Below are 25,617 nucleotides of genomic sequence, written 5' to 3' on the forward strand. Positions count from 1 at the left end.
AAACAAACAGATTTTAAACGAATTTGGATTTAATGAATGGATGGGAAGCTAGCTAAGGGGTTCATCTCCACACATGTTATACTTGCACACAAAACGATTTCTAATTGCTTTTCAATAAACCATGAATTCTCAACGCCCCAGATTAACCGTGAATTGCACTAATTAACCCTCAGATTTTCCTAACGTTATTGAATTGGATGATTGCATACGACAACCCAAAACATTCCCCACAAGTCCCCTACATGATTGCATAATAGAGATACAAGCAAGAATCATTAAGTTCTATGAAAACCATAAGCATTGACGAAGCACTTGTTACTATGATTGCATGAAACTCATGCCAAGAATTTACTTAACGCGATTGAGATCATCAACCTTTACTACTTGTGAATATAATTCCATAACGATTAGGTGAAATTTCCTTATATCCTAGCATCCAATTTATGCATGAAAATTAAGCGTGCACTCTTAACCAACACACACAAATCAATGTAGTTCACATAGATAAGTAAATTGAATTCACAACTTATGAAACGCAATTAGAAGTAATCAAATTATGTTGCAAGCATAAACATGTATTTCGAATCCCCCCCTAGCCAAGGGGGGGGTTTAGTTCCTCATACGCACAAAACAAAGAGAATTGAAATTAAACATTGAAATCAAAGGAAAAGAAACACCTAGAAATTCCAGCGACGCGAACTTGAATTGCATGAACTTCCGAGCTTCCTTCTCCTCCTCCTTGGTGCGGCAAGGGTCTAGGGACAGGTTTTAGGGCCTTAGGTGTATGGATGTATGGTTATGGAGGGATGTAGTAGTGTTTAGGGGAAGGAGATGGTGCGGCAAAGGTCTAAAACTAAGGAAAGGGGTGTTTGGTGGCTGCGGCAAGTGTGTGGAGAGGTTTGGACGAATTTATGGAATGGATGAATGTGTATGAGAGGTGGTGATCTGATCTAGGGGTTAATATGAGTATATATAGGCACTTAAAACCCTAGGTTAATCAGATATGGACTTGAATAACCCAAATCCACTAGGAAATAGGCTTAGAAATCAGAAATAGAGAGGGATAATGCTTCCTAGGTGCGGCAGGTAAGGGATAAGGTGATAAGGTTTCTAGAATGCCTTGCAAGGCAAGGGAAATCAGATTTCTAGAAGGGTTTGGGCGCCACCTTTGTAGGAGATAAGATAAGGTTCCTAAAATCATGCTTTAAGTGCCAAATTTGTAGGGAAAAAGGGATAAGGGTGCGGCAAAGCTTAGGGATAATGTTTAGGGCTTCTAGAAAGCCCTAAAACTAAGGGGAATTGGATAAAACCCATGGCAAGGATAGGATAGGGTGTCCTAAATGGATAAGGTGCCCTAAATGGATAAGGACTCCTCATTGTACTTGGAAACTTTGCCTATTAGGATTAGGAAACCTTGTCTTCATCATTCCTTCTTCATCTTGGACTCCTTTTCCTTCTTGGACTTGGAAAACTTCTTTGTTGCTTCACTTGAGACCATTTGGATTTTGACTTTCCTACTTCAAGTAGGAAACCTTGTTCAAGTAGGAAACATCATCTTCAAATCTTCAATTTCGTCCATCCTCTTGGCTCCAAGCATATGATGTCCATTCCAAGCTCTAATTTGCTCCACAAGGCTCCAAAATGCATCCTTTTGCATACTTTGCCCTTAAAACCTGAAAATACATAAAACTAGCTTAAAAGACTACTTTACTAAGGAAAAACACTATAAACGCACAAGAACAAGCTAAACTAAGGTGCATAAATATGCTCCTATCAATTCTAAGTCCTTGTCATGCAAGGGGAATGTTTCTTCCCTATTTTGTGTCCCAAGATCACATTCCCTTTTAATCCTAATCTCTGCCACACCCTACATTCCTTTTCTCTCCTACTTTATGGCTTTAATCTTTCCTTCCCTTTTCTTGCCGCATGTCACCTTCCTATTACCTTTAATTTCTGATCTATCTTACTTATTTTGATGAGATTCTGGCCCTTAATTCTCTGGGACAAAATAACTAAGTCTCATGCATCTTCCCTAAGATCTTTGCTGAGTTTTTGACCCTTATCACCCTTGGCCGCACCCATACACATATATATTCACTCACATACACAACCAGCCATCATTGATCCTTCAAGACATCATCCCGCAGCCTCATCACCTTCCATACACCATTTCACACCTCTTCACTCACCATATTTGCCTGCCATTCATCTATCCTTTACCCTAACACCCTAAAACCTTTGTGTCGTAGCATAGCAAGGAAGAAGGAGAGGAAAATAAGCCTTGGACGATTTTGCATTCAAGTTGGATGGTTGGAACGTTTTTAGGTCTAATCTATCTTTTGTTTTCAATGTTTAATTCAAGTTTTCTTTGTTTTGCTAAGAACATGAGAGGCTAAACTTGTTTTAACTAGGGGAGACTTTGAAACCATGATTATATTTGTGATATGAATTGATTGATTCCAGTTGTGATTTCATAAATTGTTAATGCAATTTACTTAACCGTTTGATTAAGAACTTATTGTTGTATGTTGATTAAGGAGGCCTACTTAGTTTGCATGCTTGAATTTGATGCTAGAATATAAGGGAGTTTCACATAATCGTTAGAAACTTATATTCACAAGTAGTAAAGGTTGCTTATCACAATCATGTTAAGTTGAATTCCTGGCATGAGTATCATGATTTCATAGTTACGAATGCCTTGTCAATGCTTTTGATTTTTACAAAACTTATGATCTTTGCTTGTATCTCTATTATGCAGTTCATGTAGGGGACTTGAGAAGAATAATTTGGTTGCCGATACGTTGTCCATCCAATTCAATGATTTAAGGAAAATATAAGGGTTAATTAGTGATGTCACGGTTAATCTGCTGTGTTGAGGTTCATAGTTTATTGAAAAAGTAACTGGAAATCAATTTGTGTTCAAATGTATCATGTGTGGAAAAGAATCCTCTAGCTAGCTTATCACCCATCCATATACCCAATTTCATGCCAAACTTTGTTTAAGTCTTTAAGTTGTTTTTACTTTAAATTCGTCAAAAACCCAATCCCCTTTACTTTGTTGTGTCAAAGTAGCTAGAATCTGTCCTATTGTGTGTTTTTAAGTGTTTTGAGTCAAAACTAATCAATTTTCGTCCAAAGTAAGTCCTAGCGTCTAGTTTGAGTCTATTTTATTGTTCTATGCTGTTTTGAGTCTTTTTAGTTTGTTTTGAGTCATATAAGTTTAGTTAAGAGTCTTTGAGTGTATTTAAGTGTTTTTAAGCCTAGTTTTGTATTCTTGAGTCAGTTTTTATTAGATTAGCAATCCCTCCTAATCCCCGGCCTAGAACGATCCCTACTTACATCTTTACTACAATTGTCAATAAGAGGGTTTAATTTGAGTGCTATTATATATCACATCACATTTAACTGTCCTAAATTAATTAGGGACCCTCTTTGGCAGCTAGAACTTATGTAGGAAAGATTTAGGGAAACAAAGTCAAAATAAGGAAGTTTGACTCATGTTTCCTTCTTTATGGCTGATTTCTTTACTTCCAAATCTTGAATTAATTTCTTCCATCTCTTTAGCAGATTCCTAGCCTCATTTGGTCTTCAATTTCGTCCATCAACGTTACTCCAAGCATATGCTTGATGCAAAAATTAACTCAACACACAAATTAAACCCTCTTTTGACAATTGTAGTATATATGTAAATAGGGATCGTTCTTAAACCAGGGATTAGGAGGATTGCTAAAACACTTTAAACTGACTCAAATAGATAAAACTAAGCTTTAAAAAACTTAACTAAACTTAAAAGACTCAAAACAAGTTCACAAGACTCAAAATAAGCTAAAAAAACACTCAAAATTGCTTAAAAACACAAACTGGGCAGATTCTGACTCTAAACACAATTTTGGACGAATTTTAGTTTTAACTTGACTCAAAACACTTGAAAACACAATCTAAAACACATCCTAACTAGTTAGACACTCTAAAATAAAGGGGGATTTGGTTTTGGACGAAAATAAAGTAAACAAAACAAGAACTAAAACTAGGCAGATTTACACGAATTTGGTAGAACTAGATGGACGATGGGCTAGCTAGGAGGTCTTTCTCCACACATGACATACTTGCATACAAAACAATCTCCAGTTGCTTTTTCAATGAACCATGAACCTCAACCCCAAGTTAATTAGGTGCGCTTAAATTAACCCTCAGATTTTCCTTAAGTCATTGAATTGAATGGGATTAGCGCATCACAATCAAATTATTCCTGAAAAGTTCCCTACATGAAAGCGCATAATAGAGAAACAATCAAAGATCATTAAATTCTATGAAAATCATAAGTATTGACAAGGCGTTCGTAACTATGAAAGCACATGATACTTATGCCAGGAATTTAGTTAACATGATTGTGACTAACAACCTTTACTACTTATGAATATAAGTTCACAACGATTAGGTGAAACTCCTTTATATCCTAGCATCAGATTTATGCATGCAAATTAAGTGTGCACTCTCAACCCACATACACAAACAAGTTTTAATTCAAACAGATAATCAAATCATAATGCAAATATAGCCATGGTTTCGAAATTCCCCCTAGCTAAGAGGGGATTAGTTCCTCATACTCACAAAACAAAGATTATTGAATTTAAACATTGAAAACACAAGAAAGAAAACACCTAAAACGTTCCAGCAACTCCAATTCAAATGGCACGCACGTCTAAGGGCTCTCCTCATTCTTCCTTGTTGCGGCACAAGGTGTGGTTGGTGGTTTTGGGGGCGATGAATGGTGTATTCTTGCTTAGGATGATGAATGATGGCTGATGAGGGTGAAAAGTTGTGGCAGGTTGTATATGGAAGTGAATGGATTGAATGAATGATGTAGAATGGTGTCTAGGGTTGTGGCAAAGGATTTTCTGAATGGCATGAGGGTTCTCCCCGAAATTGTGGCTGAAAATATGTATATATAGGTTCGGCCAACCCTAGGGTTAATCAGCTTAGGGTTACAACTTAGCAGATTTAAAGGATTAGGGCCCTAGGGTTCGGCACAATTAATTTAAATCCACTATGGAGAGGGTTTGGCCCAATTAATTTCAGAAAAAGGATTTGTATAACCCAAATCCACAAGGAATAAGGCCTGATAAATCAGAATCCACAAGGGAAAAGGGATAGAGTGGTGCAGCAAATATTGGAGGGAAGGGAGAGTGGATTGCAAGGCAAGGCAAGGCTTTCTAGAAGGGAATATGTGCCACCTTTGTAGGGTTTCTAGAAACAATGTGTTTTGTGGCTGATTTGGGACTTCTAGAAGAGAATTCTTCTAGAAATAGGTTCTAGAAATATATATTTTAGTCCTCTTGCAGCTAAGATTAAGGCATGATAAGATTATGATATGATAAGATAAGATAAGGTTGGATAAGGTTTCGGATAATGTTTCCTCTTTTGAGCTGATTCCTTATCTTCTTTGATGAATTTAATTTCGTCATCTTCTTATTAGATTCCTAGCCTTTTGAACTCCAAATTCATCCATCCAACTTGGCCCATACATGTGCTATCCATTTAGTGCCCAAAACTGCTCCAAAATGCACTTTCTTGCTACTTTAACCCTTTGGACCTACAAACACACGAAAATAACTTGAAATGCTACATTAACTAAGAAATAACAACACAAATGCACAAGAACAAGCTGTCTAAGTCGCATAAATATGCTCCTATCAGTGCTATGCATTCCAAGCCCAAAACATCTCCAAAATGCACCAAAATGCACTTTCTTGCTACTTTAGTCATTTGGACCTATAAACACACGAAAATAGCTTAAAATACTAAAATAACTATGAACTAACAATATAAATGTAAGAAAACAAGCTAACTAAGTCGCATAAATATGCTCCTGTCAGTTTCTAGAATCCCTAGAAAAGTGGTGCCTCTCCCTCTTCTAGAAGCTCTAGAACCTGCCATCCTTTTTCCTTTCCTCCTTGGTCTTTCCCGTGCAACCCTAGTCCTTTTCCCCTAGGATTGTGCAAACCTTTTCCCACCTGATTTCTACCACACCCTAATTTGATTTCCGTAGGGTTTTAGCTGTGTAACATATACACACACACACACACACATGCTTATGCCGCAGAAAAGACCATCCATTCACTCATACATTCATTCATACATTCAGCCATCAAACACCATAAATCATCTTAATGCTGCAGCAAGGAAGGAAGGAGAGGAGGATTTGTGCCGTGCATGCCATTGGAGTGTGTAGCGTTTCTGGATTCTTTCTATCCTTAGTTTTAGTTCAATGTTTATGTTAATTTGGTTTTCAATTATGATGAACATGTGGAACTAATTTCTTTATAGTTGGAGGTGAATTCGAAGCCATGATTATATGTTTTATATGAATTGATTACATCCAGTTATTGTCTCTTAAGTCTCGAATGTGATTTACTTATCTGAGTTATCAAAACTTATGTATGTATGTTTGTTGAGGGTCGACACTTAATTGGCATGCATGAATTTGATGCTAGAGTATAAGGGAGTTTCACCTAATCATTATGAACTTATATTCACAAGTAGTGGAAGTCACTAGTCATGATTGTGTCAAGTAAATCCTTGGTATGAGTATCATGCTTTTCATAGTTACGAATGCCTCGTCAATGCTTATGGTTTTCAAAGAACTTAATGACCTTTGATATGTTTTTCTATCATGCTTTTCATAGTTAGGGAACTTGATAAGGATAATTTGGTTATGATGCGTATCCCGTCCAATTCAATGAGTTAAGGAAAATCTGAAAGTTAATTTGTGCTTTCATGGTTAATTTGGGGCATTGTCATTCATAGTCTAAAAGAATAATAACAAGAAATTGGTTTATATGCATATATCATGTGTGGAGAAGGACCCTCTAACTAGCCTTTCACCCTTTTAATTCACCAAATTCGTTTTTATAAAGTGTTTTATGCAAGGTTTCTGTTTTAAGTTTTAAATTCGTCAAAAACATTCTCCCTTTCATTTAGTCTTGTTATTTGAACCAAAATCTATTTTCTTTTAGTCTTTTGAGTCAAGTGAAGTTTTATTTTCATCAAAATCACTTGTTAGGTCTAAATTTGAGTCTTTTTGATTGTTTGTTGCTGTTTTGAGTGTTTTAAGTTAGTTTTGTGATGCGAAAATTAACTTAACACACAAATAGATAAAACTAAGCTTTAACTTAAACCGAGGATTAGGAGGGATTGCTAAACACTTAACTGACTCAAATAGATAAAACTATTTAAAGTGTCTAACTATTTAGAATCTGTTTTAGATTGTGTTTTCAAGTGTTTTGAGTCAAGTTAAAATCAAAATTCGTCCAAAATTGTGTTTAGAGTCAAATCTGCCCAATTTGTGTTTTTAGGCAGTTTTGAGTGTTTTTAGCTTATTTTGAGTTGTGTGAACTTGTTTTGAGTCTTTTAAGTTGAGTTAAGTGTTTTAAAGCTTAGTTTTATCTATTTGAGTCAGTTTAAAGTGTTTAGCAATCCCTCCTAATCCCTGGTTTAAGAACGATCCCTACTTACATATATACTACAATTGTCAAAAGAGGGTTTAATTTGTGTGTTAAGTTAATTTTCACATCAAATTTTGGCGCTGTTGTCGGGGATTAGCAAACTTGCTAATCCCTTGTGTTTGTATCGTGTCAAAGTGTGTCTTAAGGTCAAGAGTGTCGTGTGTTTATTTGTTCTTTCTTTTTGTGTTTGTCGTGCCTTATTTCTTAGTGTTTGCTTGTGTGCTGTGCCCTTTAAGAGAGTTGTTGATTTGTTTTATTTCATTGTTCAAGCTACAAGTGTATAACTTGTAGTTCTCATCTTGTTCGTGAGAATGTATTAGAGTTTGACGACGATTTTGAACAAACGTTGAGAAGAAAGAGGAGGCATCCGGAACCTAGTCCACCTAGTTCTGAGGCCGAATCTGAAGAAGAAGAAGTGGAAGAGGAAGAACAAACCATGGCTGTGGATAATCAAACAATCAAGGAGCTTTCTGCCTCGGGGTTGGACAATGTCGTGCCTATTTGCATTCAATACCCTAGGGAGCCTCAAGGCAAGACCGATGAGTTTGAATTGAAGTCAAGCTTGCTGCATCATATTCCCAAATACCATGGGCTATCTAGGGCTCTCCTCATTCTTCCTTGTTGTGGCACAAGGTGTGGTTAGTGGTTTTAGGGGTTTTGAATGATGTATTCTTGCTTAGGATGATGAATGATGGCTGATTAGGATGAAAGGTTGTGGCAGACTGTGTATGGAAGTGAATGGATTGAATGAATGATGTAGAATGGTGTCTAGGGCTTGGGGCAAGGGTTTTTCTGAATGGCATAAGGGTTCTCCTGAATTTGTGGCTGAAAATATGATTATATAGGTTCGGCCAACCCTAGGGTTAATTAGATTAGGGTTACAACTTAGCAGATTTTAAGGATTAGGGCCCTAGGGTTTGGCACAAGTCATTAAATCCACTTAGGAGGGGGTTTGGCCCAATTAATTTCAAAAAAGGATTTGTACAACCCAAATCCACAAGGAATAAGTCCTAACAAATCAGAATCCACAAGGGAAAAGGGATAGAAGGGTGCGGCTGATAGGAGCATATTTAGGCGACTTAGCTAGCTTATTCTTGTGCATTTGTGCTATTAATTCTTAGTTAATGTCGTATTTCAACTCATTTTCGTGTGTTTATAGGTCCAAAGGGTTAAAGTACCAAGAAAGTGCATTTTGGAGCAGTTTTGTTGTATATGGGCCAACATGGATGAACGAATTTGGAGTTCAAAAGGCTAGAAATCTGATAAGAAGATGAAGAAATTAAACTCAAGACAAAGTGGATAAGGAATTAGCTCAAAAGGGGAAACATTATCCAAAACCTTATCCAACAGTATCCAAAACCTTATCTTATCTTATCCTATCCTAACCTAATCTTGTTCCACCTTAATCCTAGCTGCAAGTGGACCTAAAAACATGATTTCTAGAAGCCTTATCTAACCCTAAAAGGGTGCTGCATTGTGACATCCCACATCGCCTAGGGGAGTGATCCTTAAATGTATATTCCCATCTCTACCTAGCACGAGGCCTTTTGGGAGCTCACTGGCTTCGGGTTCCGTAGGAACTCCGAAGTTAAGCGAGAAGGGGGCTAGGGCAATCCCATGATGGGTGACCCACTGGGAAGTTGCTCGTGAGTTCCCAAAAACAAAACTGTGGGGGAATGGTAAGCCCAAAGCGGACAATATCGTGCTATGGTGGTGGAGCGGGCCCGGGAAGTGATCCGCCTCAGGCTGGGATGTGACATGCACCCTTCCCCCTTTTATCTCTTCTAGAAAACCCAAAATCAGCCACAAAACACCTAGTTTCTGGAAGGCCCAATTTTGGACGAATTTGCTAAACCTTTTTCCTTTTGGATTCTGATTTATAGGGCCTCATTCCTTGTGGATTTGGGTTACACAAATCCTTTTATGAAACTAATTGGGCCAAACCCTCTCCTAAGTGGATTTAACTTACTTGTGCCGAACCCTAGGGCCCTAATCCATAAAATCTGCTAAGTGTAACCCTAATCTAAGTAACCCTAGGACTATATAAACATAAAATCAACCACAAATTCGCACCACCCTTTATGCTATTCATTAACCTTATTACCGCAACACCCTAGCCTCCATTCTCATCCTCTATCCACTCCATACACCTCCATACACCACCTGCCGCACCCTACCACCATAATCAGCCATCCTTCATCCTTCTAAACAAGAACACACAAACTGGGCAGATTTGACTCTAAACACAATTTTGGACGAATTTTGGTTTTAACTTGACTCAAAACACTTGAAAACACAATCTAAAACAGATTCTAACTAGTTAGACACTCTAAAATAAAGGGGGATTTGGTTTTGGACGAAAATAAAGTAAACAAAATAAAAACTAGAACTAGGCAGATTTGCACGAATTTGGTGGAAATAGATGGATGATGGGCTAGCTAGGAGGTCTTTCTCTACACATGACATACTTGCATACAAACAATCTCCAGTTGCTTTTTTCAATGAATCATGAACCTCAACACCCCAAGTTAATTAGGTACACTTAAATTAACCCTCAGATTTTCCTCAAGTCATTGAATTGAATGGAATTAGCGCATTGCAATCAAATTATTCCTCAAAAGTTCTCTACATGAAAGCGCATAATAGAGAAACATTCAAAGATCATTAAATTCTATGAAAATCATAAGTGTTGTGATAGGAGCATATTCATGCGACTTAATTAGCTTGTTCTCGTGCATTTATGTTGTGTTTCCTTAGCTATTTTAGTGTTTAAAGTCACTTTGTTGCATTTTCAGATTATAAGGCCAAAGTGTGCAAGAAGATGCAAATTGGAGTCTTTTGGAGCGAAAGAGGAATGAATGAGTTGAAGACTTGAAGAAACGACGAATTCCTACTCCAACGATGAATTCTTACCAAAACGAGGAATCCTACTCAAACAAGGTTTCCTATTTGAAGTGGAAAAGTTAACCCTAAGTTTCCCGTTTTGGTAACCTCTCCTAAACTTAAACGTCTGTATTTTAGGACACAAAACCAAGGCCCTAGCCCAATTACACAACCTTGCCGTGCCTTAACTCTAATTCCCTTCCCTTGCCGTGCAAGGAGGGCACTTTGGTCCAATTTCATTTTCTAAAACCCTACATTTTACAATTTAGCCGTGGCCCCCCCCATTTAATTATCACCCTAATAAACCATACATTAGTTTTCTACCCTAAGCCGTGCCTCCCATTTTATTATTTCACCCTAATTCATGCAGCCACCATAAGCCAAGATCCCATTATTCCCTAAGCCGTGGCCCCCCCATTTGAATATTCAGCCACCAATTTCCCCAAGCCGTGCATTCAACACCCTAATATATTTTCTATTCAGCCATAACCCTAGTTCAACAAAAAAACCCGTGCATTACCTCCACCATTCAAAAAGCCGCTGCACCATATTCATCCATCCCGCAGCCAATTCCCATTATTAGTCCCGTGCCTTTCCCCAAAACATTGCAGCCATCTCCCATAATTCCCAACAGCCGCAAAAATCCCATTCTTTATCCTGCCGCAGCCACTTTTTCCCATCAAAAATTCACTTCCATCCATAGCCAACATAACCTTTCCATTTTCCCCATCCAGCCGCAACACCATCCCATATTTTCCAATCTGTCCGCAGAAATTCCCCCCATTGCAGCCACCTTACAAGCCTTCCAACACCATCCACACCCATTGCCGAGCCATTAAACCACCATAAAACCTATCTATAACCCAGAAATTCACCCAAAATCATCATTTAACCTCACTGTCGCAGCAAGGAGAAGAGGAAAGAGGAGCTTCGACGCGCAGAAATTCAAGTGGATTCGTTGGGCGTTCTAGGTGTAATCAATCCTTTGTGCTTTATGTTTAAATTCAATTGTATTTCTCTTTTTGCGAACATGAGAGGCTAAATCCCCCTAGTTAGCTAGGGGGTGATTCGAAACCATGTTTATGCTTGCAATATGAATTGATTATATTTGGTTGGAATTTCATAAGTTGTGGATTCAATTTGTTTAACTGCTTGATCGATAACTTATTTATGTATGTTGATTGAGAGTGCACGCTTAATTTTCATGCATGAACATGACGCTAGAATATAAGTGAATTTCACCTAATAGTTATGAACTTATTTTCACAAGTAGTGGAGGTTGCTTATAAACAATCGCGTTAAATAAATTCTTGGCATAAGTTTCATGCAATCATAGTAACGAATGCCTCGTCAATACTTATAGTTTTCATGATGCTTAATGATTCTTGCTTGTATCTCTATTATGCAATTCATGTAGGGAACTTGTGGGGAATGCTTTGGGTTGTTGCATGCAATCATCCAATTCATTAACTTAAGGAAAACTTGACGGTTAATTTAAGCGGACCTAATTAACCCGGGGTGTTGAGTTTCATAATTTATCGAAAGACCAACTGAAAATCAAAGTGTATGCAAGTGTGACATGTGTGGAGAAGAACCTTCTAGCTAGCATTCATCCATATTTTCATCACATTCATATTTACATTCTGCCTTAAATTTACAATCTATGCATTTAATTTATTTTCGTCAAAACCACAATCCCCCTTTACCGTAGTGTCTAATTTAGTTAGAAAGTGTCTTAAGTTGTGTTTATAAGTGTTTTGTATTCTTTGAGTCTTTTGATTTGTTTGAGTGTTTTTATTGTTAGTTTTGCATTCTTTGAGTCTAGTTTAGTGTCTCAAACTTTATTTTACGTTTTTGAGTCAGTTTCCAAGTGATTTTGCAATCCCTCCTAATCCCCGGTTAAGAACGATCCCTACTTATTTATATACTACAATTGTCACAAGAGGGTTTTAATTTGTGTGCTTACTTAGTTCGCATCATGTTGACGAGGCGTTCGTAACTATAAAAGCACATGATACTTATGCCAAGAATTTACTAAACATGATTGTGACTGACAACCTTTACTACTTATGAATATAAGTTCACAACGATTAGTTGAAGCTTCCTTATATCCTAGCATCAGGTTTATGCATGCAAATTAAGTGTGCACTGATGTGATAAATAATAGCACACAAATTAAACCCTCTTTTTGACAATTGTAGTATAGATATAAGTAGGGATCGTTCTAGGCCGGGGATTAGGAGGGATTGCTAATCTAATGAAAACTGACTCAAAGATACAAAAATATGCTTAAAAACACTTAAACAAACTCAAAGACTCTTAACTAAACTTATATGACTCAAAACAAACTTAAAAGACTTAAAACAACACAAAACAATCAAAACGACTCAAACTAGACTCTAGGACTCAAATTGGACGAAAATAGAATTGGTTTTGACTCAAAAGACTCAAAAACACACTTTAGGACAGATTTGAAACAAGTAAGTAAAGGGGATTGGGTTTTTGACAAATTTAAGAGAAAAACAAGTAATTAAAAGACTTGAGTAAATTTTGGACGAATTTGAGAAAAACAATGGATGATTAGATAGTTAGAGGATACTTTTCCACACATGATACATTCAAACACAAATTGATTTCCAGTTGCTTTTCCGATAAACCATGAACCTCAACACCCCAGATTAACCGTGACATCACTAATTAACCCTCAAATTTTCCTTTAGTTATTGGATTGGATGACGTCATACAACAACCCAAAGCATTCTTCAAAAGTTCCCTACATGACATCATAATAGAGATACAATTGATAGCAGCATATTTAGGCGACTTAGCTAGCTTATTCTTGTGCATTTGTGTTATTATTTCTTAGTTAATGTAGTATTTCAACTCATTTTCGTGTGTTTGTAGGTCCAAAGGGTTAAAGTACCAAGAAAGTGCATTTTGGTGCATTTTGGAGCAGTTTTGGCCACTAAATGGATAGCTTGTTTATGGAGCAAGGTGGATGGACGAATTTGGAGTTCAAAAGGCTAGAAATCTGATAAGAAGATGAAGAAATTAAACTCAACACAAAGTGGATAAGGAATTAGCTCAAAAGAGGAAACATTATCCAAAACCTTATGCTATCTTATCCTAACCTAATCTTGTTCCACCTTAATCCTAGCTGCAAGTGGACCTAAAAACATGATTTCTAGAAGCCTTATCTGACCCTAAAAGGGTGCTGCACCCTTCCCCCTTTTATCTCTTCTAGAAAACCCAAAATCAGCCACAAAACACCTAGTTTCTAGAAGGCCCAATTTTGGACGAATTTCCTAAACCTTTTTCCTTTTGGATTCTGATTTATAGGGCCTCATTCCTTGTGGATTTGGGTTACACAAATCCTTTTATGAAACTAATTGGGCCAAACCCTCTCCTAAGTGGATTTAACTTACTTGTGCCAAACCCTAGGGCCCTAATCCATAAAATCTGCTAAGTGTAACCCTAATCTAAGTAACCCTAGGACTATATAAACATAAAATCAGCCACAAATTCGCACCACCCTTTATGCTATTCAGAAACCTTGTTGCCGCAACACCCTAGCCTCCATTCTCATCCTCCATCCACTCCATACACCTCCATACATCACCTGCCGCACCTACCACCATAATCAGCCATCCCTCATCCTTCTAAACAAGAACACACCATTAAAAACCCCCAAATCCACCACCCACAACTTGTGTCGCAGCAAGGAAGAGGAAGGGAAGCCTAGCTGTGCATCATATTCATCCTGGAATTGGTGAAACGTTTAGGTGTAATCTTTCTTATGATTTCAATGTTTAAATTCAATAATCTTTGTTTTGCAAGTATGAGGAACTAGTCCCCTTTTTGGCTAGGGGGAATTTCGAAACCATGGCTATATTTGCATTATGATTTGATTACTTCCAGTTCTGATTTCATGAATGGTGAATTCAATTTACTTATCTGTTTGAATTAAAACTTGTTTATGTATATGAATTGAGGGTGCACACTTAATTTCCATGCATAAATCTGATGCTAGGGTATAAGGAAACTTCACCTAATCGTTGGGAACTTATATTCATAAGTAGTAAAGATTGTTGGTCACAATCATGTTAAGTAAATTCTTGGCATAGGTATCATGCGCTTTCATAGTTACGAATGCCTCGTCAACACTTATGATTTTCATAGAATCTAATGATCTTTGATTGTTTTTCTATTATGCGCTTTCATATAGAGAACTTTTGAGGAATAATTTGATTGCAATGCGATAATTCCATTCAATTCAATGACCTAAGGGAAATCTAAGAGTTAATTTAAGCGTACCTAATTAACTTGGAGTGTTGAGGTTCATGATTCATTAAATAAGCAATTGGAGATTGTTTTGTATGCAAGTATGCCATGTGTGGAGAAAGACCTCCTAGCTAGCCCACTATCCACTTAATTCCATTGAATTCATCCAAATCTGCCAGTTTTAAATTCTTATTTTGTTGATTTTATTGTCGTCCAAACCCTAATCCCCCTTTATGTTAGAGTGTCTAATTAGTTCAAATATGTTTTAGAATGTGTTTTTAAGAGTTTTGAGTCAAGTTAGAACCAAATTTCGTCCAAGTTTGTGTTTAGAGTCAAAACTGCCCAGTTTGTGGTTTTAGGCAGTTTTGAGTGTTTTTAGCTTATTTTGAGTCTTGTGAACTTGTTTTGAGTCTTTTTAAGTTGAGTTAAGTGTTTTAAAGGTTAGTTTTATTTATTTGAGTCAGTTTAAAGTGTTTAGCAATCCCTCCTAATCCCCGGTTTAAGAATCCCTACTTATTTATATGCTACAATTGTCAAAAGAGGGTTAATTTGTGTGTTAAGTTAATTTTCGCATCAGCGGCAAACATTGGAGGGAAAGGAGAGTGGATTGCAAGGCAAGGCAAGGCATTCTAGAAGGGATTAGGCGCCACCTTTGTAGGATTTCTAGAAACAATGTGCTTTGTAGCTGATTTGGGCCTTCTAGAAGAGGATGCTTCTCGAAATAGGTTCTAGAAATATATATTTAGGTCCCCTTGCAGCTAAGATTAAGGCATGATGAGGTTAGGATAGGATAGGATAAGGTTGGATAAGGTTAGATAAGGTTGGATAAGGTTTTGGATAATGTTTCCTCTGTTGAGCTGATTCCTTATCCTCTTTGTCTTGAATTTAATTTTTTCATCTTCTTATCAGATTCCTAGCCTTTTGAACTCCAAATTCGTCCATCCATCTTGGCCCATACATGTGCTATCCACTTAGCGCCCAAAACTGCTCCAAAATGCACCAAAATGCACTTTCTTGCCACTTTAACCCTTTGGACCTACAAACACACGAAAATGACTTGAAATACTACATTAACTAAGAAATAACAACACAAATGCACAAGATCAAGCTAACTAAGTCGCATAAATATGCTCCTGTCAAATTCCCCCACACTTAGCTTTTGCTAGTCCTCGAGCAAAACAAACAAACAAAAGAAACAAAACATATAATCTAAACCTTCCAGCGTTTACCTCAGGGATTTCCAATTAAACATAACATGTCAAAGATCACTCACATAGATTTAAGCAATCCTTACCCTCGAGCAGACTTAATCATAGTCACCATTCACTAGCTCACATTTAATCAATTAAAACACATTTTGAATGCAGTAACATGCCTTAGAGAATTCCCTCAATTCCTCACCGGATATACTCTCTATTTTCACTCAGATTTTCTGACTACACTCCCTACACTAGGTATATGTGAAAAGATTGATGTAAACATGTAGACGAGCCACTCACATATGTTTTAAACAAAGGAAGCACTTTCTGGAATTATTAATGCATGTAGACGAGCCACTCACATATGATCTCATGAATAGAATGCCACTACTTAGACGGGAGAACCAGGGATACCATATGCTCATACCAAGCCCAAACTCCACAGATTGAAATGCATAACACCCAAGATAGAAGTCTCAGGGTTGTAACGGTGCTAAGGGTATTGGCTAACAAAGAAAGGTAAGAGGAAACAAACGTTGTTAAAGCAATAGTGAGCAAAGTATTGAATTTGGCACTTAGAATTCACTTTTGATGGCAGAAATCAACATTTAAACACAGAGGGAAGATTCATGCAACATTTAGGGTCAAATTCAACCTTTTGGACCCTTTCTTCAACAACCAATACTTGTGAGTTCATTCTCACTTATTTCTGAACTCTTTTTTCAACTTTTCTCTTTTCTTTTTCTTTTTCCACGAATTTTTTTTTCTTTTTTCTTTATTTTCTTTCTTTGTCGTGCCCTATTACCTTCCCCCACATTTGTTTTCTGCAATGTGTTGATCAAAAGGAATTCATTCTAAGTCATGTTTCACTATCCTTTATGAACACGGATATGGAAAGTCCTACTCTAGGCTAGGTGAGGATAATGTGGCTAACAAAGAAAATATGCTTGAAACGGCTCAAAAGGGGTAATCCTACAATACATATGCAAAAGGGTTAGGCTCTTTGGCTTTGGTTTAACTAAACAACTTCATCTTATTGTATGTTATGCAATCAATATCTTGCTTTGAATGAAATGGGCAAGAGTTCTAGTATTTGGAACTATAATGATGAAATGCATTCGAAGTAGCAACCAAGCAAAGAATAATGAGATCATGCAACGACTTTAGAAAACAAGAATGCACAGATTAATAACTCTCCAAATAAACGTTTAGGCTCAAGTCTCTCAGGGATGTAGCGTTTGTTTGGGTTCCTTCCTTCAAGCATGTTACAAAAACTGATTTTATCCTTTGTGATTACATGTAAATTCGTAATCTATAACTACAACCACGCATAACCCAAAGAGCATATCAAACTTCCATCCATATTTGTGACTCTCTTTAACAGTCATGCATTAAAAACCAAATCCTCATCATTGTGTTGGAAGGTACCCTAAGACACAAACAAACACACAAAAACGACTCTTTTTGGGTCTTTTTTTAAACACTCTTTTCAATTTTTTTTCAAATTTTCGGATTTTTACTTCAAAACACACCAAAACAGCTCAAAATGCACTAAAAACACTTAAAAACAATGAGAAACATCATTAGAAGTGATAGGTGATAGAATCCCACGAATTTGCATAAAAACACTTGTTTACCCCCCCCCCCCACAACACTTAAATCAAACATTGTTCTCAATGTTTCACACGAAGACTCACACAAAAGCAAACAAACACAAACAACTAAGCATGATAAAATAAAGCAGCAAAGAGAAGGGTTTAGAAACGCAAATTTGGGTTTGGAGTGGAAGTTCCATCTTCTCCTTGTTGAAGGCATGGGTTTGATGTGAAATATTCTAACACTCAAATTAAAACCCTATGATTGTAATATATGAAAGTAGGGATCGTTTTAGGGCGGGGATTAGAAGGGATGCTAATCAACACAATTAAGACTCAAAAATAGTAAACTAGACTCTATAGACTCTAAACTCACTTAAAACACTCAAAATATCAACAAACACTCAAAAAGACTCAATTTTAGACCTAACAAGTGTTTTGGACGAAAATAAACCTTAACTTGACTCAAAAGACTCAAAGAAAACAGATTTTGACTCAAATAACAAGACTAAATGAAAGGGGGATTGTTTTTGACGAATTTTAAACTTAAAACAAAAACTTTGTAGAAAACACTATGTAAAAACGAAATTAAGTGAAATAAATGGGTGAAAGGCTAGTTAGAGGGTCCTTCTCCACACATGATATATGCATATGAACCAATTTCCATTTATTTTTCCTTTAGACTATGAATGACAATGCCCCAAGTTAGTTGCATCGCACAACTAACCATCAGATTTTCCTTATTTCATTGAATTAGATGGAATACGCATCTAAACCAAATTATCTTTTTCAAGTTCTTTATATGAGACGCATGATAGAGATACATGTCAAAAGTCATTAAGTTCTATGAAAATCATAAGCATTTACAAGGCATTCATCACTATGAAACGCATGAGACTCATACCAAGGATTTACTTAACACGATTGTGACTAGCAACCTCCATTACTTGTGAATATAAGTGAATAACTATTACATGAGACCCCCTTATACTCTAGCATCAAATTCATGCATGCAAATTAAGTGTCGACCCCCAACCCACATACATAAACAAGTTTTAATAACTTAGATAAGCAAATCACATTCATGCCTTAAAAAACAATAATTGGATGGAATCAATTCATATAAAACGTATAATCATGGCTTCGAATTCACCATCAACTAAAAAGAAGTTAGTTCCACATGTTCACAAAACAAAGATAATTAAACTTAAACATTAAAAACAAAGATAGAATACACCTAGAAACACTCCAGGTGTCTCCTCCTTCCTTCCTTGCTGCCAACAATGGGGATTTGTGTGAATTTAGGCTCTTGAGGTGTGGTGGATGGTGTGGTGTGAATTTGGGGTAGAGGGTGGTGGTTTTTGAGTGTTGTGGCATCATGTATTTATAGGGTGAAGGGGAGGCACGAAATTGGGCTGAAAAGGAGAGGAATTAGGACTCCAAATCACCAAAGAACAAGGACACTTTCAATCAGATTCCAAGGAGGACAAGGAATGGTCCTTGTGGCAGATTCTAGAACTTCTAGAAGGGTTACATGTGGCATAAACTTAATGCAGGAAAATAGGGCTTCTAGAACTTGATATTTAGGTGATTTAATGTGAAAATGAGTCCTCTTTGAAGTTGGGATTAAGGTAGGAAAAGATTAGGATAGGATAAGATAAGATAAGGTTGGATAAGGTTTGGATAAGATAAGGAAATTTGGATAAGGTTCCTTATTTCTTGCTCTTTCCTTATCTTCTTTGCATTTGGACTTCTTTCTCCAGATTTTTAGCCTTTCCTAGCTTCTCTTGACTTCAATTTCGTCCATCCACATTGCTCCTTAGTTAAGCTATCCAATCCATGCCCAAAACTGCTCCAAATAGCCTCAAAATGCACTTTCTTGCTCCTTTTGCCATTAGAACCTAAAAACATGCGAAAATAGCTTAAAAGACTAAAATAAATAGTAATTAACTCACTAAATGGAAGGAAACAACATAACTAAGTAGCATAAACATGCTCCTATCAGGGTTCCCTCCCAAGAAGCGCTTGCTTTAACGTCTTCCAGCCGGACGAATATGCCATGTTAAGCTTCACTAGTACCCACGGCATGGAGGGGTACATCATCCACAACATGCTCATCGAAATTCTCATAGTAGGGCTTTAACCGATGGCCATTCACTTTGAATTCTTGTCCTGTTTTCAAGCTTTGAACTTGGACTGCAACATAAGGAAAGACATTAGTAATAACAAACGGACCAACCCTCTTAGAACGCAACTTACCAGGAAACAAGCGAAGGCGGGAATTAAAGAGTAGCACTTTTTGCCCAATTGATGCGAAAATTAACTTAACACACAAATTAACCCTCTTTTGACAATTGTAGTATATATGTAAGTAGGGATCGTTCCAAAACCGGGGATTAGGAGGGATTGCTAAACACTCTAAATTGACTCAAATAGATAAAACTAAAATTTAAAACACTTAACTCAACTTAAAAGACTCAAAACAAGTTCACAAGACTCAAAATTAGCTAAAAACACTCAAAACTTCCTCAAAAACACAAACTGGGCAGATTTGACTCTAAACACAAGTTTGGACGAATTTTGGTTTTAACTTGACTCAAAACACTTGAAAATACAATCTAAAACAGGTTCTAACTAGTTAGACACTCTAAAATAAAGGGAGATTTGGTTTTGGACGAAAATAAAGTAAACAAAATAAAAACTAGAACTAGGCAGAAAACAAGTGTGGGGGAAGGATTCTTGATATATGGGTGTGCCAAAGTCTTGAATGAGGCACGGGTTAGGAGAAAAGAAAAACAAAAAGAAAAGAAAAAAAGAAAAGTTGTGAAAAGTATGAAAAGGAGTTGGAAGAGCATAAAATGAGCTCTAAGTTGTTGGTTAGTGAAGAAAGGGTCCAAAACGTTGCATTTGACCCTAAGTATGCATGTGTGAATTCCCCTTTGTGTTTAAAGTTATTTTCTGCACTCTAAAGTGAATTCTAAGTATCAAATTCATTGCTTTGCTTACTATTGTTTAAAGAACGTTTGTTTTATCCTTTACCTTTCTTTGTTAGCCAATACCCCTAGCCCCGTTACAACCCTTGACTTTAATCTTGAGTGTTATGTGTTTCAATTTGTGGAGTTTAAAATTGGTACGAGCATATGGTGTCACTGGTTCTCGCATCTAAGTAGTAGCATTCCATTCATGAGATCATATTGATAAACATGCTTTTTAACTCCGAAAAGTGCTTTCTTTGTCATACATATATGTGAGCATTCGTTTTCATATTTACATCTATCTCCTCACATATAACTAGTATAGGGTGTGTAGTCAGAAAATCTGTGTGAAAATAGAGAGTATATTCGGTAAGGAATTGAGGAAATTCTCTAAGGCATGTTACTACATTCAAAATCATGTTTTAATTGGTTATTTGTGAACTAATGAGTAGTGACTATGATTAAGTAAATGCTTAAGCGTAAAGATGGCGAAAATATGTGGGAATGATGATTTTTAACATGTCATGTGCATTGGAAATCCCTGAGGCGATTGTTGGAAGGTGTAGGTTGTGTTTTACTCGTTTTACTTCGTTTATTTACTTTGCTTCATTTTGTTTTGCTCGAGGACTAGCAAAAGCTAAGTGTGGGGGAATTTGATAGGAGCATATTTACGCACCTTAGTTTAGCTTGTTCTTGTGCATTTATAGTGTTTTTCCGTAGTAAAGTAGTCTTTTAAGCTAGTTCTATGTGTTTTCAGGTTTTAAGGGCAAAGTATGCAAAAGGATGCATTTTGGAGCCTTTTGGAGCAAATTAGAGCTTGGAATGGACATCATATGCTTGGAGCCAAGAGGATGGACGAAATTGAAGATTTGAAGATGATGTTTCCTACTTGAACAAGGTTTCCTAGTCGAAGTAGGAAAGCGCCTAATTAAAAGATGAAATCCTAGTCAACAAAGGATTCTTAATTGAAGAAGGATTCCTAATCAATGAGGGATTCCTAGTTGAAGATGGATTCCTAGAAGAATGAAGATTCCTACTCAAATAAGGTTTCCTACTTGATGAAGGAAAGTCAAAATCCAAATAGTCTCAAGTGAAGCAACAAAGAAGTTTTCCAAGTCCAAGAAGGAAAAGGAGTCCAAGATGAAGAAGGAATGACAAAGACAAGGTTTCCTAATCCTAATAGGCAAAGTTTCCAAGTGCAATGAGGAGTCCTTATCCATTTAGGGCACTTTATCCATTTAGGATACCTTATCCTTGTTCTAGAAACCTTATCCATCCTTGCCGTGAGTTTTCCTTGCATTAGAGGGTTTCTAGAAGCCCTAATCTGCCCTATCCTTTAGTGCCGCACCTATCCCTTCTAGAAAGCTGATTTCCCTTGCCTTGCAAGGCATTCTAGAAGCCTTATCACGTCATCTCCTTACTTGCCGCACCTAGGAAGCATTATCCCTTTTTATTTCTGATTTCTAAGCCTATTTCCTGGTGGATTTGGGTTATTCAAGTCCATATCTGATTACCCTAGGGTTTTAAGTGCCTATATATACTCATATTAACCCCTAGATCAGGGGACCACCTCTCATACACATTCATTCATTCCAGAAATTCGTCCAACCCTCTCCACACCCTTGCCGCAGCCACCAAACACCTTTCTCCTTAGTTTTAAGCTTTGCCGCACCATCCCCTTCCCCTAAACACTACTACATCCCTCCATAACCATGCATCCATACACCTAAGGCCCTAAACCTGTCCCTAGACCTTTGCCGCACCAAGGAGGAGGAGAAGGAAGCTCGGAAGTTCATGCAATTCGAGTTCGCGTCGCTGGAATTTCTAGGTGTTTCTTTTCCTTTGATTTCAATGTTTAATTTCAATTCTCTTTGTTTTGTGCGTATGAGGAACTAAACCCCCCCTTGGCTAGGGGGGAATTCGAAATACATGTTTATGCTTGCAATATGATTTGATTACTTCCAATTGCGTTTCATAAGTTGTGAATTCAATTTACTTATCTATGTGAATTACATTGATTTGTGTGTGTTGGTTGAGAGTGCACGCTTAATTATCATGCATAAATTGGATGCTAGGATATAAGGAAATTTCACCTAATCGTTATGGAATTATATTCACAAGTAGTAAAGGTTGATGATCTCAATCGCGTTAAGTAAATTCTTGGCATAAGTTTCATGCAATCATAGTAACAAGTGCTTCGTCAACGCTTATGGTTTTCATAGAACTTAATGATTCTTGCTTGTATCTCTATTATGCAATCATGTAGGGGACTTGTGGGGAATGTTTTGGGTTGTCGTATGCAACCATCCAATTCAATAACGTTAGGAAAATCTGAGGGTTAATTAGTGCAATTCACAATTAATCTGGGGCGTTGAGAATTCATGGTTTATTGAAAAGCAATTAGAAATCGTTTTGTGTGCAAGTATAACATGTGTGGAGATGAACCCCTTAGCTAGCTTCCCATCCATTCAATTCCATCAAATTCGTTTTTACAATCTGTTATAATTCAAAAAGTTTGTTTTGTTTTTAAATTCGTCCAAAACCAATCCCCCTTTACTTTGTTGAGTCATAGTAGTTAGAAATCACTTTAGTTTGTGTTTTTAAGTGTCTTAGGTCAAGTTAAAACCAATTTTCGTCCAAAGTTGTGTCTAGTGTTCAAGACTGCCCAGATTGTGTTTTTAAGGCAGTTTTGAGTCTTTTGGTTTGTTTTGGTGTTTTTAAGTTTAGTTTTGCATTCTTTGAGTCTAGTATAGTGTTTTAAACATGTTTTTACGTATTTGAGTCAGTTTTCAAGTGATTAACAATCCCTCCTAATCCCCGGTCCAGAACGATCCCTACTTACATTCTTCACTATAATTGATAAAAAGAGGGTTTAATTTGTGTGCGTATAATTCTCACATCAGATGATGGCTGAATGAATGGGGAGAATGAGGAATAATTCGAATGGATGTGTATGGCTATCTAGAATCTCCAATATGTGCAGCAAATTATGTATATATAGAGGGAGAAAGGTTAAGGCAATAAGTAATTAATTTGGGAATGTATTAAGACTCCAAATCCTCCAAGAAAAGGGTAACAAATCAGAATTCTTAGAGGGAAAAGGGAAGTAAAGTAAGCATCAAGGAATTGGGAAAAGGGAAAGGGAAAGCTGCGGCAATGATGTTTTGGAGAATGGGAATGTGATTTGCTGCAATAAAAAGGGAAATCTAGAAAAGATAGGTGCGGCATGGATTAGGAAGTAGGACTAAGTTTTCTAGACATATATTTAAGTGTCCTAAATTAATTAGGAACCCTTTTTGGCGGCTGAAACTTAGGTAGGAAAAGATTAGGAAAGTTTAGTCAAAATAAGGAAATTTGACTCATGTTTCCTTCTTTGTAGTTGATTCCTTTTCTTCCAAGTCTTGAATTAATTTCTTCCATCTTGTTAGCAGATTTCTAGACTCCTTTGGACTTCAATTTCGTCCATCCATATTGCTCCAAGCATGTGCAATCCATTTAATGCCCAAAACTGCTCCAAAATGCACCAAAATGCACTTTCTTGCCACTTTAACCATTTGGACCTACAACATACGAAAATAGCTTAAAATACTAAAATAACTATGAACTAACAACATAAATATGAGGAATTAAACTAACAAAGTCGCATAAATGATGTGATAGAAGATAGCACACAAATTAAACCCTCTTTTTGACAATTTTAGTATAGATATAAGTAGGGATCGTTCTAGGCCGGGGATTAGGAGGGATTGCTAATCTAATGAAAATCGACTCAAAGATGTAAAAATATGCTTTAAAACACTTGAACAAACTCAAAAGACTCTGAACTAAACTTGTATGACTTATAACAACTTTAAAGACTCAAAACAACTCAAAACAATAAAAAAAAGACTCAATTTAGACTCTAAGATTCACTTTGGACGAAAATACAACTAGTTTTGACTCAAAAGACTCAAAAACACACTTTTAGACAGATTTGGAACAAGTAAGAAAAGGAGATTTGATTTTGGACGAATTTAAAAGAAAACAAGTAAAATAAAACTTTAAAACAGATTTCGAACGAATTCAAGAAAAACCAATGGATGATGGAATAGCCAAGGGATACTTCTCCACACATGATACATTCAAACATAAATTGATTTCCAATTGCTTTTTCGATAAACCATGAACCTCAACACCCCAGATTAACCGTGACATACTAATTAACCCTCAGATTTCCCTTAAGTTAGTGGATTGGATGACATCATACGACAACCCAAAGCATTCTTCAAAAGTCCCCTACATGACATCATAATAGAGATACAATCAAAGATCATTACGTTCAATGGAAATCATAAGTATTGACAAAGCACTTGTAACTATGACATCATGATACGCATGCTAGGAATTTACTTAATATGATTGTGAAAACAACCTTAACTACTTGTGAATATAAGGTTGAAACGATTATGTGAAACTCCCTTATATTCTAGCACCAAATTCAAGCATGCAAATTAAGTAGGCCTCCCTAATCAACATACAAGAATAAGTTATCCATCAAACGGTTAAGTAAATTGCATTCACAATTTATGAAATCACAACTAGAATTTATCAACTCATATTCTAAACGTAATCATGGCTTTAAAGCATCCCTAGGCTAAAACGAGTTTAGCCTCTCATGTTCATAACAAAACAAAGGAAATTAGAATTAAACATTGAAAACAAAAGATAGATGACACCTAAAAACATTCCAACACTCCAACTTGAATGCACAAACGTCCAAGGCTTCGTCTTCCTTCTCTTCTTCCTTGCTAAGTCACGGCACAAGGTCTTGGGTGGTTGTGTGGATGATTTTCTGGTTTTTGGATGGATTTAGGAAGGTAGGATGGTGTGGCAAGGGTTGATGGTGGTGTATGGAGGTTTGGATGAAGGTTTGGAAGTAGGGGAATGGTGGAAATTTGGATGAGAAGCTGCGGCAAAGGATGGATGTGTTTGTGAATGAAGGCAGGTTATGTGGAAGGGGGATTAAGGTCAATGAGGGTGCGGCATAAGGGTTTTATAAGGAAGAAAGAATCCGCAAGGCTTTATTACTTAGTTTAGGAAAGGAATTAACTCTAAATCCTTCAAGAATAGGAAACACAAAATCAGAAATTGAAGGGAAAAAGAAGTGACTTGCGGCAAAGGTTTGTAAGAAAAGGAATGC

This window comes from the organism of the source record quoted next, unplaced genomic scaffold (assembly GCF_019419815.1).
Source record: "Pyrus x bretschneideri cultivar Hongxiangsu unplaced genomic scaffold, Pyrus_bretschneideri_v1 Contig114, whole genome shotgun sequence".
NCBI lineage: Eukaryota > Viridiplantae > Streptophyta > Magnoliopsida > Rosales > Rosaceae > Pyrus > Pyrus x bretschneideri.